This window comes from Lithobates pipiens, unplaced genomic scaffold (genome assembly GCF_037356315.1).
Source record: "Lithobates pipiens isolate NorthernLeopardFrog02 unplaced genomic scaffold, aLitPip1_a1.2 Scaffold_27, whole genome shotgun sequence".
In the NCBI taxonomy this organism is placed as follows: domain Eukaryota; kingdom Metazoa; phylum Chordata; class Amphibia; order Anura; family Ranidae; genus Lithobates; species Lithobates pipiens.
The window spans coordinates 76397334-76409430 of NW_027507788.1; the positions used below are offsets into that span (position 1 = coordinate 76397334).

At 49.9% G+C, this 12097-nt stretch overlaps 1 non-coding gene and 6 pseudogenes across 1 annotated transcript; all 7 read right to left on the reverse strand.

Moving 5' to 3' along the window:
* Positions 1-862: 862 nt before the first annotated feature.
* Positions 863-981, reverse strand: LOC143934734 (5S ribosomal RNA; annotated as a pseudogene).
* A 97-nt stretch (positions 982-1078) lies between these two features.
* Positions 1079-1209, reverse strand: LOC143934728 (5S ribosomal RNA; annotated as a pseudogene).
* Positions 1210-1523: 314 nt separating this feature from the next.
* LOC143934730 (5S ribosomal RNA) lies at positions 1524-1641 on the reverse strand (annotated as a pseudogene).
* Positions 1642-3236: 1595 nt separating this feature from the next.
* On the reverse strand, positions 3237-3355 carry LOC143934718 (5S ribosomal RNA; annotated as a pseudogene).
* A 101-nt stretch (positions 3356-3456) lies between these two features.
* LOC143934729 (5S ribosomal RNA) lies at positions 3457-3575 on the reverse strand (annotated as a pseudogene).
* A 315-nt stretch (positions 3576-3890) lies between these two features.
* Positions 3891-4009, reverse strand: LOC143934639 (5S ribosomal RNA). The gene has a single exon (XR_013263320.1). It is a non-coding gene; the product is annotated as a 5S ribosomal RNA (ribosomal RNA).
* Positions 4010-4598: 589 nt separating this feature from the next.
* On the reverse strand, positions 4599-4707 carry LOC143934737 (5S ribosomal RNA; annotated as a pseudogene).
* Between the last annotated feature and the right edge of the window lie 7390 nt (positions 4708-12097).

Here is a 12097-nt window from a genome sequence, read left to right on the forward strand (position 1 = left end):
TAAGTCCCCTGACTTCCTTTTTTGTTGTGCCCCCCCCCCTTCAGTTGCCATTGCTATGGGACATCCCACGTAGTAAGTACTATGGCTCTGTGTCCCCTGATGCAAGAAAAGAAAATAGGATTTTTAAAGCAGCTTACCTGTAAAATCCTTTTCTTTGATGTACATCAGGAGACACAGAGGACCCTCCCTTCTTCTCCTTGTACACTTTGATTGCTTGGCTACAAAAGTATTGGGAGGGGTTATATGGGGAAAGTTCACGCCTTAAGGGGCGTACCAGTTTCCAGCACCTGATAAGCCAATAGAACCCACGTAGTAAGTACTACGGCTCTGTGTCTCCTGATGTAAATCAAAGAAAAGGATTTTACATGTAAGCTGCTTTAAAAATCCTATTTTCTGTACGGCTTAATCTGGCGACGCAGTTTATGGGCGTACAACAGAAACGCTTGTGTATGCATACACTGTGAGGGGTAGAGACCTCATTCGGGGGGTAATAACGCCTCATGAGGGTTTCTAGTTGGGGGACTAGTTGTAGTCTGTCGATCCACCACAGAAGAAGACACCTGGCGGTAAGATGGTCACCATGGGAAACAAGCAAAAAGACACAGGTAAACGCCAACATAAAATAAAGAAGCTTACGGCACCTGGTATTTCCAGGCGGTCTTCCATCCAGGTTCTAACCAGGCCCGACCGTGCTAAGACTGAGATAAGACGAGACTGCTTAGTCTCTGAGATCGGTGGCTTTCAGGGTGATGTGGCCATAGGCAATCTATTTGGACACCCTCAACCTTCTTGACAAATGGCAAGATAGGCAACTTGGGAAACAAGCGGAAAAAAAACAGGTCAATGCCAACAGAAAAAAAGAAGCTTATGGCACCAGGGATTCCCAGGTGGAATCCCATCCAGTTACTAACCAGGCCTGACCCTGCTTAGCCTCCAAGATCAAACGAGATTGGACGCTTTCAGGGTGATGTGGCTGTAGGCAATCTCATTGGGCAACCTCAATCCTCTTGACAAACGCCAAGATGCTCACCTTGGGAAACAAGGGAAAAAAACAAGTCAATGCCCAAAAAAAAAATGAAGCCTACAGCACCTGGTATTCCCAGGCGGTCTCCCAGGCGTTCTATCATCCAGGTACTAACCAGGCCAGACCCTGCTTTGCCTCCGAGATCTGACGAGATCTGGTGCTTTCAGGGTGATGTGGCTGTAGGCAATCTCATTGGGCACCCTCAACCCTCTTGACAAACACCAAGATGGTCACCTTGGGAAACAACGGAAAAAAACTGGTCAATGCCAACAAAAAAAAGATGCCTACTGCACCTGGTATTCCCAGGCAGTCTCCCATCCAGGTATTAACCAGGCCCGACTGTGCTTAGCCTGCAAGATCAGACAAGATCTGGTGCTTTCAGAGTGATGTGGTCGTAGACAATTTCTTTGGGCACTCTCAACCCTCTTGACAAATGCCAAGATGGTCACCATGGGAAACTAGCGAAAAAAAACAGTTCAATGTCAACAAAAATAAAAGAAGCCTACGGCACTTAGTATTCCCAGGCGGTCTCCCATCCAGGTACTAACTAGGCCCGACCCTCCTGGCCTCCAAGATCAGATGAGATAGGATGCTTTCAGGGTGATGTGGCTGTAGGCAACCTGTTTGGGCACCCTCAACCCTCTTGACAAACGCCAAGATGTTCACCTTGGGAAACAAGCGAAAAAAAAACAGGTCAATGCCAAAAAAAAAAAAAAAAAAAAAAGCATACGGCACTTTGTATTCCCAGGCGGTCTCCCATCCAGGTACTAACTAGGCCCGACCCCCCCTGGTCTCCAAGATCAGACGAGATAGGATGCTTTCAGGGTGATTTGACCATAGGCAATCTCATTGGGCACCCTCAACCCTCGAGACAAACACCAAGATGGTCACCTTCCGAAACAAGTGAAAAAAAACAGGTCAACGTCATCAAAATAAAAAGAAGTCTACGGCACCTGGAATTTCCAGGCAGTCTCCCATCCAGGTACTAACCAGGCTCGACCCTGCTTAGCCTCCGAGATTAGGTGCTTTCAGGGTGATGTGGAGGTAGGCAATCTCTTTGGGCACCCTCAACCCTCTTGACAAATGCCAAGATGATCACATTGGGAAAAAAAGCGATAAACAGGTCAACGCCAAAAAAAAAAAAGAAGCCTACATCACCTGGTATTCCCAGGCAGTCTCCCATCCACCTACAAACCAGGCCAGACCCTGCATAGCCTCCGTGATCAGGCGATTTCAGGGTGATGTGGCCGTAGGCAATCTCTCTGGGCGCCCTCAACCCTCTTGGCAAACGACAAGATAGACACCTTTCGAAACAAGCGGAAAAAAACAGGTCAACTCCAACAAAAAAAAAAGAAGCCTACAGCACCTGGTATTCCCAGGCAGCCTCCCATCCACCTACAAACCAGGCCGGACCCTGCTTAGCCTCCGAGAACGGACGATTTCAGGGTAATGTGGTCATAGGCAATCTCTTTGGGTACCCTCAACCCTCTTGACAAATGCCAGGATGGTCACCTTGGGAAACAAGCAAAAAAAAAAAAAAAACAGATCAACGGCAACAAAAAATAAAAGAATCCTATGGCACCTGGTATTCCCTGGCAGTCTCCCATCCAGGTGCTGACCAGGCCCGACTCTGCTCAGCCTCCGAGACCAGACGTGAACTGGCGCTTTCAGAGTACCTCTTTAGGTACCCTCAACCCTCTTGACAAAACGCCAAGATGGTCACCTTGGGGGAGAGGCGAAATAAAAAGGTCAATGCCAACAAAAAAAAAGAAGCCTATGGCACCTGGTATTCCCTGGTAGTCTCCCATCCAGGTACTAACCAAGCCCGACCCTGCTTATCCTCTGAGATCAGCCACTTTCAGGGTGATGTGGCCATTGGCAATTTCTTGTGCACCCTCAACCCTCTTGACAAACGCCAAGATGGTCACCTTGTGAAGCAAGCGGAAAAAAACAGGTCAACGCCAAAAAAAAAAAAGAAGCGTACAACACCTAGTATTCCCAAGCGATCTCCCATCCAGGTACTAACCCGGCTCAACCCTTCTTAGCCTCCGAGAACATGCGCCTCCCAGATCAAATGAGATTGGGCACTTTCAGGGTGATGTGGAGGTAGGCAATCTCTTTGGGAATCCTCAAACCTCTTGACAAACGCCAAGATGGTCACTTTGGGAAACAAGCGAAAAAAAACAGGTCAACGTAAAAAAAAAAAAAAAGAAGCCTATGGTATCCGGTATTCCCAGGCAGTCTCCCATCCACCTACTAACCAGGCCCAACCCTGCTTAGCCTCCAAGATCAGACGAGATCGGGTGCTTTCAGGGTGATGTGGCCGTAGGAAATCTTTTACGTACCCTCAACCCTCTTGACAAACGCTAAGATGGTCACCTTTGGAAGCAAGCAGAAAAAAAAAAAAGGTCAACGCCAACAAAAAAAAATGAAGCCTACAGTACCTGGTATTCCCATGCAGTTTCCCATCCAGGTACTAACCAGGCCCGACCCTGCTTAGCTTCCGAGTTCAGAGGAGATCGGGCGCTTTCAGGGTGATGTGGCCTTAGGTAATCTCTTGGGGCACCCTCAACTCTCTTGACAAACGTTAAGATGGTCACCTTTGGAAACAAGCGAAAAAAAACAGGTCAACGCCAACAAAAAAAAAGAGGCCTACAGCACCTAGTGTTCCCAGGCGGTCTCCCATCCAGGAACTAACCATGCCCCACCCTGCTCAGCCTCCAAGATCAGACAAGAACGGGCGCTTTCATGGTGATGTGAATGTAGGCGATCTCTTTAGCACGCTCCACCCCCTTGACAAATGCCAAGACAGTCACCATAGGAAACAAGCGAAAAAAACACAGATCAACACCAACAAAAAAAAAGAAGCCTACGGCACCTGGTATTCCCAAGAGGTCTCCCATCCAGGTACTAACCAGGACCGACCCTGCTTAGCCTCCGAGATCAGATGAGATCGGATGCTTTCAGGGTGATGTGACCATAGGAAAAGTCTTTAGGCACCCTCAACCCTCTTGACAAACACCAAGATGGTCACCATGTGAAACAAGCGAAAAAAACAGGTCAACGCCAACAAAAAAAGAAGCCTACGGCACCTGGAATTCCCAGGTGGTCTCCCATCCAGGTCCAAACCTGCTTAGCCTCCGAGATCAGATGAGATTGGGCACTTTCAGGGTGATGTGGCCGTAGGCAATCTCTTTGGGCACCCTCAACCCTCTTGACAAACGCCAAGATGTTGACCTTGGGAAACAACGGAAAAAAACTGGTCAACGCCAACAAAAAAAAGATGCCTACTGCACCTGGTATTCCCAGGCAGTCTCCCATCCAGGTATTAACCAGGCCCGACTGTGCTTAGCCTGCAAGATCAGACAAGATCGGGCGCTTTCAGGGTGATGCGGCCATAGGCAATCTCTTTGGGCACCCTCAACCCTCTTGACAAACGCCAGGATGGTCGGTCACCTTGGGAAACCAGCGAAAAAAATAGAAGCCTACGGTGTCTGGTATTCCCAGGCAGTCTCCCACCCAGGATGGTCACCATGGGAAACAAGCCAAAAAACACAGGTCAAAAAAAAAAAGAGGCCTTCAGCACCTAGTATTCCCAGGTGGTCTTCCATCCAGGTACTAACCAGGCCCAACCCTGCTTAGCCTCCGAGATCAGGCGCTTTCAGGGTGATGTGGCCTTAGGCAATCTCGTCTGATCTTGAAGGCTTGTTGGGTCTGGTTAGTACCTGGATGGGAGACCACCTGGGAATACCAGGTGTCATAGGCTTCTTTTTTTTTTGTTGGCATTAACCTGTTTTTTTTTTTTTTTTTGGTTTTTTGTTTGAAGAACGGAAGGCGACGGCGGCGACAGAAGACCGGGCCACCGCCTGTAAAAGAGCTATAAGAAGGCGCGGTGGCCTGGCAGAAGAACCGAAGAGGGGGACAAGACCCCCGAAGTCGGGAGAAGAGGCCGGCGGCGGGGAAGAAAGCCGGACTCCTCCGCTAGCAAAAGAGCTACAAGAAGATAGCGGAGGAGTCCGGCGGGAAGACCCCCGGAGCTGTGCAATAAAATATTTTATCTCGTGTGTTGTGTTTTTTTTTTTTTGGTACTTTTATTTTACAGGTGAATGGGTAGGGGTACATTGTACCCCATACTCATTCACATAGGGTGGGGGGCCGGTATCCGGGGGCCCCCTTATTAAAGGGGGCTCCCGGATTACGATAAGCCCCCCCGCCCGCAGACCCCGACAACCAACGGCCAGGGTTGTCGGGAAGAGGCCCTTGTCCTCATCAACATGGGGACAAGGTGCTTTGGGGTGGGGGGGCCGCGCGGCCCCCCCTTCCCCAAGGCACCCCCCATGTTGAGGGCACGCGGCCTGGTACGGCTCAGGAGGGGGGGCGCTCGCTCGCCCCCCTTTCCTGGCCGGCCGGGTAGCGTGCTCGGACAAGGGTCTGTTGTGGACTTGGGGGGACCCCCACGCCGATTTTTTTCGGCGTTGGGTTCCCCTTTAAGTCCATTCCAGGCGGCGGGGTCAGCGACGTCTGCTTCGCGGGCCCGCCTACCTGGAGACGCGCTCGAAATGAGCGGACTTTCCTCCGCGTGTGTGGGCGAGTCCGTTCATTTCAAAAGTAGGGCGGATTGTATGGCGGACTTAGTCCGCCGTATTAGTCCGCTCAAAAAGTGCCGTGTGTGGGCAAGTCCGTTCATTCGAAAGTATGACAGACTGTCTGTCGGATTGTCTGACGGACTTAGTTGGCCAGACAGTCCGCCACATGTGTACGCGGCCTTTGAATGACTGATTTATCAAGTGTGTTATGGTAGGTGCCAAGATTTCAGAACATTCTTTCAGGAGTTTTGTGGGAATGATGTAGATTGGTGATGTGCTGTCTCGGAGGCTTTTGATGATGTTTTTAGTGGTGTCGGTGGAGATTGGTGTCAGAGAAAAATTCAGTGCTTTTGTGATGTCTGTATCTTCTTTTTGCTTTGGTTGAAGGAGGTTGGTTGTTTTTTTCTGGTGAATTGTCTTCCCGATGTTTTCGATTTTGTTCATGAAAAAGTCTGATAACTCATTGCAGAATTCTTGAGTTTTGTTTCCTGAGGGCTCTAACCGGGTAGGGTTCATTGATTTAGCGACTATTTTGAAAAGTTCCCGAGGGCGGTTTAAGGTAGATGAGATAGTGTTGGTGTACAGTTGGTGTATTGTGTCATCTACACAGTGTGCACCTAAAGCTACCCCAATTGCCAGTGTTATTCTGATCCTATACTGCAGGCAGCTGCAGTAATTACAGTTGGTGTACTGTGTTCTCTGCACAGTGTGCACCTAAAGCTACCCCAATTGCTGCTGTCCTTCTGATGCTATACCACAGGCAGGCAGCTGCAGTAATTAGTTGGTGTATTGTGTCATCTGCACAGTGTGCACCTAAAGCTACCCCAATTGCTGGTGTTCTTCTGATCCTATACCACAGGCAGGCAGCTGCAGTAATTACAGTTGGTGTATTGTGTCATCTGCACCTAAAGCTACCCCAATTGCTGGTGTTCTTCTGATCCTTTACCGCAGGCAGCTGAAGTGATTACAGTTGGTGTACTGTGTCCTCTGCGCAGTGTGCACTTAAAGCTACCCCAATTGCTGGTGTTCTCATACTAATAATACTACAAGCAGGCAGTTGATTCTGCTAGCTGCAGTATATCAGCATATACGTCCCAGCTTTGTGCAGCTACATCTCCGTGCAGGCCATTAGTATGTCTGGAAGGCCAACAAGCAGGCTCTGTGTCTAGAGGCAACAGTGCTGGTCATGGACACGGTGCATACTCATCAGCACGTGGCTATGGGCCATTGGACACACTTGTCCTTTTTTTCGGCAGCTGGCCGCGTTGAGCCGCAACATGCCAAAGACTTGGTAGAGTAGATGACCAAGCCGTCCTCATCCTCCTCATCTTCTCTCACCCAGGCTCAGAGTACTGGCAAAGCAGCTGCCAATGCTGCCTCTTCCCTTGGCTCAATGGCATCAGTTACTCCTTCCCTAGCCCCACCATGTCCTCCTGAGGAGTCCCCGAACTGTTTGAGCACAGTGTTGGGTACATGCTCCAGGAGGATTCCCAGTGTTTTGAACACTCTGATAATGATACCCAGCTAGAGGAAGGCAGTAACATGAGCCTAGAGAGAGGGGGTGCCCAAGAAGGACAGCAATCTGGCAGTCATGTTCCCCCAGCTGCAGCATACTGCCAGGTTTGATCCAGTAATGAGGAGGGAGGGGATGATGAGGTCACTGACTCCACGTGGGTGCCTGATGGAGAGGAGGAGGAGGCACATCTCCAATGAGACAGGATGCCCGCCAGGGGCCATCTTAAGGGCAGCACACCGACTGCATCACACCGCAGAGCTCCGCATGTGCAGGGTGCTGCCTCTGCACGTTATTCCAAAAGTTCTTTGGTGTGGGCCTTTTTTGAGACGAGTGCATGAGATCGCACCGCTGCTATTGGCAACATATGTCTCAAACGTATCTCACATGGCCAAAACATCAGCCACTTGGGCCCCACATGCTTGACCAGACATATGTCGACCTGCCATGCAGTTCGTTGTCAAGTGTACCTAAAAGACCCACACCAAAGATCAAGCGGACCTCTCCTTGCGCCTCATCAGCTGGGATCTCCAACCCCACTATGCCTTCAGTCCTCTCTGAATCCTGCACTGAGAGGAATGAGTGTATAGAATTAGGTGTGCCACAGCCAAGTACTTGTGGGCAATCTGCTAGCGGTACACCGACGTCCGATTGTACCAGGTAAATTTCCCTGCCCTAGCTGCTGCACCGCCAAAAGAAGTTCACTCCCAGCCATCCATGCCCAGTGGTTGAATGCTAGCTTGGCTAAATTGCTAGCACTTCAACTGCTGCCTTTCAGTTGGTAGACTCTGCCCCCTTCCGTGAGTTTGTGGAATGTGCGGTTCCTCAGTGGCAGGTTCCCAAATGCCACTTTTTCACACAGAAGGCGATTACGGCTCTCTACCGGCATATGGAAGGCAATGTCGTGGCCTCGCTGGACAGGGCGGTCAGCCGTAAGGCACATATTACCACTGGCTCATGGCCCAGCAGGCATGGACAGGGACATTGCCTATCTTTCACGGCGCATTGGGTGACTCTGCTGGCAGCAGGGAAGGATGCAGGACAAGGTGCAGTAGTGTTGGAGGTTGTTCTGCCACCACGCCTCCAAAATGCTACTCCTGGTGATTCTGACACACCTCTCACCTCCACCCCCTCCTCTTCTTCTTCCTCCATGGCCTCTTCCTGTGCTTTGTCCTCGGAACCAGCGGTGCTCCGTAGGCGTTCAAGGGGCTACGCAAGTACGCAGGCAAAAAGATGCCATGCAGTGCTTGCGCTGGTGTGCTTGGGAGACAGGAGCCACACTGGGGCAGAGATTCTGTCAGCTCTGTAGGGGCAGGCTGAGAGGTGGTTGACGCCACACCAGCTTAAGCCAGGAATGGTGGTTTGTGACAATGGCACCAACCGCCTCTCCTCCCTCCGACAGGGACAACTGACCCATGTGCCTCTTTGGCTCACGTCCTTAACTTGGGTGTGCAGCGGTTCTTGGGCAAGTACCCGGGCTTACAAGATGTCCTGAGGCAGGCCAGGAAAGTCTGTGTGCATTTCCGCCGGTCATATAATGTCAATGCTCAGCTGGCTGACCTCCAAAAAGAATTGAACCTGCCCAAGAACCGCATAATCTGTGACATGCCCACCAGGTGGAACACAATGTTGGCCATGCTGCAGCAGCTGCACATGCAGAGGGACACCAATGAGTACCTGTGTGACTATGGCACCAGGACAGGGTCAGGGGTGCTTGTTTTTTTTTTCCCACACCAGTGGGCCATGATCAGGGATGCATGCACTGTCCTGTCACCATTTGAGGAAGCCACGAGGATGGTGATCATTGACAGTGCATGCATCAGTGACACTGTCCCTCTTGTCCACCTGTTGGAGCACACGCTGCATGGAATAATGGACAGGGCACTTGAGGCAGAACAGAGGCAGAAAGAGGAAGACTTCCTTACCTCTCAAGGCCCCCTTTATCCAGACAGTGTTCCCGCTACCCCGCCGATCACACAGGAAGAGGACAAGGAGGAGGAGGAGGAGGAGGAGGATTGTGTCAGCATGGATGTGGAGCCTGGCACTCAGCATCAGCAGCAGTCTTTTAGGGATCATTTACAGTCCCATGAAAACCCGTGGACTTGTACGTGGCTGGAAGGAGGTGGCTGCAGATCATGTTGTCCTTAGTGACCCAGAGGACTCCGGACAGAATGCCTCAGCTAACCTACGCTGCATGGCCTCCCTGATCCTGCAAAGCCTGCGGAAGGATCCTTGTAATGGTCAGATCAAGGAGAGGGATCATTACTGCCTGGCAACCATCCTTGATCCACGTTACAAGGGTAACGTTGCGGACCTTTTCTTGCCATTGCAGAGGGAGCAGAGGATGAAACATCTTCGGGAGGCCTTGCAGAAAAGTCTGTGCAACACGTTCCCAGAGACTGGAAGGTTACAAATTCCTGGTCCTGAACAACGTGTTGCTGAGGCTTCGGTCAGTGACAGAAGGAGTGGTGGAGAAGGTGGCCTTCTGACCGATGCGTTCAGACAATTTTTTAGTCCGCAGCCCCAAGGTATGACCGGTTCCAGCAACCATTGCCGGCGACTGATTTAAATGGTGCAGGAATACCTAGGGGCAAGATCAGACTTGGACACCTTTCTCACCGAAAATCCTCTGGGTTACTGAGTCTTGAGGATGGATCACTGGCCAGAGCTTGCCCAGTATGCAGTTGAGCTACTGGCCTGTCCAGCATCCAGTGTTCTTTCGGAACGCACATTCAGTGCTGCTGGAGGCTTTGTAATCAATCACAGGGTGCGCCTGTCCACCGACTCAGTTGATCGACTGACCTTCATAAAAATGAATCAGTCTTGGATCACCACCAGCTACCAAGCACCTGATGCTGATGTAACTGAATATTTTTTTTTTAAATGTCAGATCCCTTCAAGACTGCCTATGCTGATACTGAGTGACTATCCTGTTATGTTGAGTGACTATCCTCTTCCTCCTCAATGATCATGCTGATAGCTTGTAAGAACATTTTTGGTTCTGGGCCCAATTTTTCAGACCCTGTTTAACAGGGGCGTGTAATTAAAATTTTTGATGCAATGCATTGCAGCAGGGCTCATTCCTGCGCTCCAACTAGAGTATCTGTGAGGGATTGCAGTGTTGTGGCATCAGCACCAGTGCCTAAGGCCCAATTTTTCAGCCCCTGTTTAACAGGGGCATGTAATTACAATTTATTTTCTTACATCAGGGGACACAGAGCCATAGTAATAACTATGTGGGTTATATCGGACCATCAGGTGCTGGACACTGGCACTCCCCTTAAAGTGTGAACTTCCCCCATATAACCCCTCCCTCTGCTGGGAGTCCTCAGTTTTTTTTCGTCAGTGTCTAAGGTGTTGGGCATGTGTAAGGATGTGTTGTACTGAGATCCATGGGCACTAATCCTTTGATGAGAGCCAGCCATCCTGACCAGTTCCCCGGTTCCTGAAGGTTTCCTTTTAAAGGTCTCAGGGGCCTACCGTGAAGGGCGAAGATTGGGTTTTTTATCTCTGATAAACCCTGCTGCGAGGATAAGGTAGGGGAGATTTTCTCAGGAATCTCTCCTTCCATGTATTGTGTTGTCATGTCATGTCTATGTGTCACCACTGGAGGCTGTATTGAGCACTCACCATTCTGATGCTGGAAACAGCAGAAGCTCCACTCTCCTCTCCGCCCAAGCCAGATCAGACCCTCAGGTAAGAGAAAGGGGGTTCTGATCACTTCCTGGGCCCCCAGATTGGCGATTTTGGTCTATTTGAATGCCAGCCAGCTGCCTCTTTATCTTTAAGTCGGGGCCGCTCACTGAGCGGAGGATTTACCCTCCCCCGCCGCCACCCGACATGATGCCGGCGCTCACGCGGGAGACACGCTTCACTGTTTGAGAGAGGGGGGGGGCGTTTTCGTGTGGGGGACATGGCTAAAGGTCATCAGACATCGGCCACACGTGTAGGAAGTAGTTTAGAGCTCTGCAAGAGAAGCTGCTCCCGGCGGTGGAAGGACAGAGCAGAGTGGTTTCTGGTCAGGTTTCCTTTTGACAACATTGCACTGTATAGCTAGGATTAATAGCAGTTATTGTACTGTACTATAGCCTAGCAAGTGAAACATTCTTTTGGTGGTACTGCCTCTGCTTTGTACTGTAAGCTATGAGTGACAAAGGGACCAGGAACTCCTCTAAGGGTTCTAAGGGGTTAATGGTATACAACAAACTAAAAACCTTTCCAAAAGAATCTCTTCCTCCCCTGAGAGGTAAAAATAAAAATACGGCCAGTCAGATGAGCCGTCAAGGGTAGAACACTTCTGTCCCTGTGTATTTCATACAAACAGGTTTTTTTCTTCTACCATTTAATAGGTTATTGCTATGATGTCTCTCCATAATAGGACTAAACATAGCAGATTCCGATCTAGTCCTCTGTGCCCTTTTGTTGAGGTGCAGGAGGCTGGGGATCAGGTAGATCTTCCCAAATATTGGAAGATACTTATTTTTCCTCTTCAGAGGATCCTAACAGGGAGGGAGTAGCCGCACAAATCAGGTGGTTGTCTACTCCCTTACTTAACCCTTACTCAAATCTTTTATTGCCTGCAGCACAAGCTCTTGAGGTATCTACCTCTAATAGGGTTCATTTGAACCTCCCCCACCTGGGGATGTTTTTCCTATTCATGCATAGCTATGTATTCTGAATGGGAACATTTCTATGAAAGAAATGGGGGGTTCCAGCCATTAATGCTGCAATCACCTCAGTGAGCAGAGTCTCACATGTCCAGTGGATAATGCACTCATGTTAAAGGATCCAGCAAGTCAAGGTTGGATTTTCCTTTTAAAGACAAGATGTCTTTTGCAGCTCTTGCTACAATTGGAGTAGCTCAGTCCATTAACCCTTTAACGTCTGCTCCACAATTTTGATGGAGCACATTTTGAGTCATGCCAATACATTGGAATGTGGACTCCAAGGGGTTAAGGAACAGGTGTGAGATGC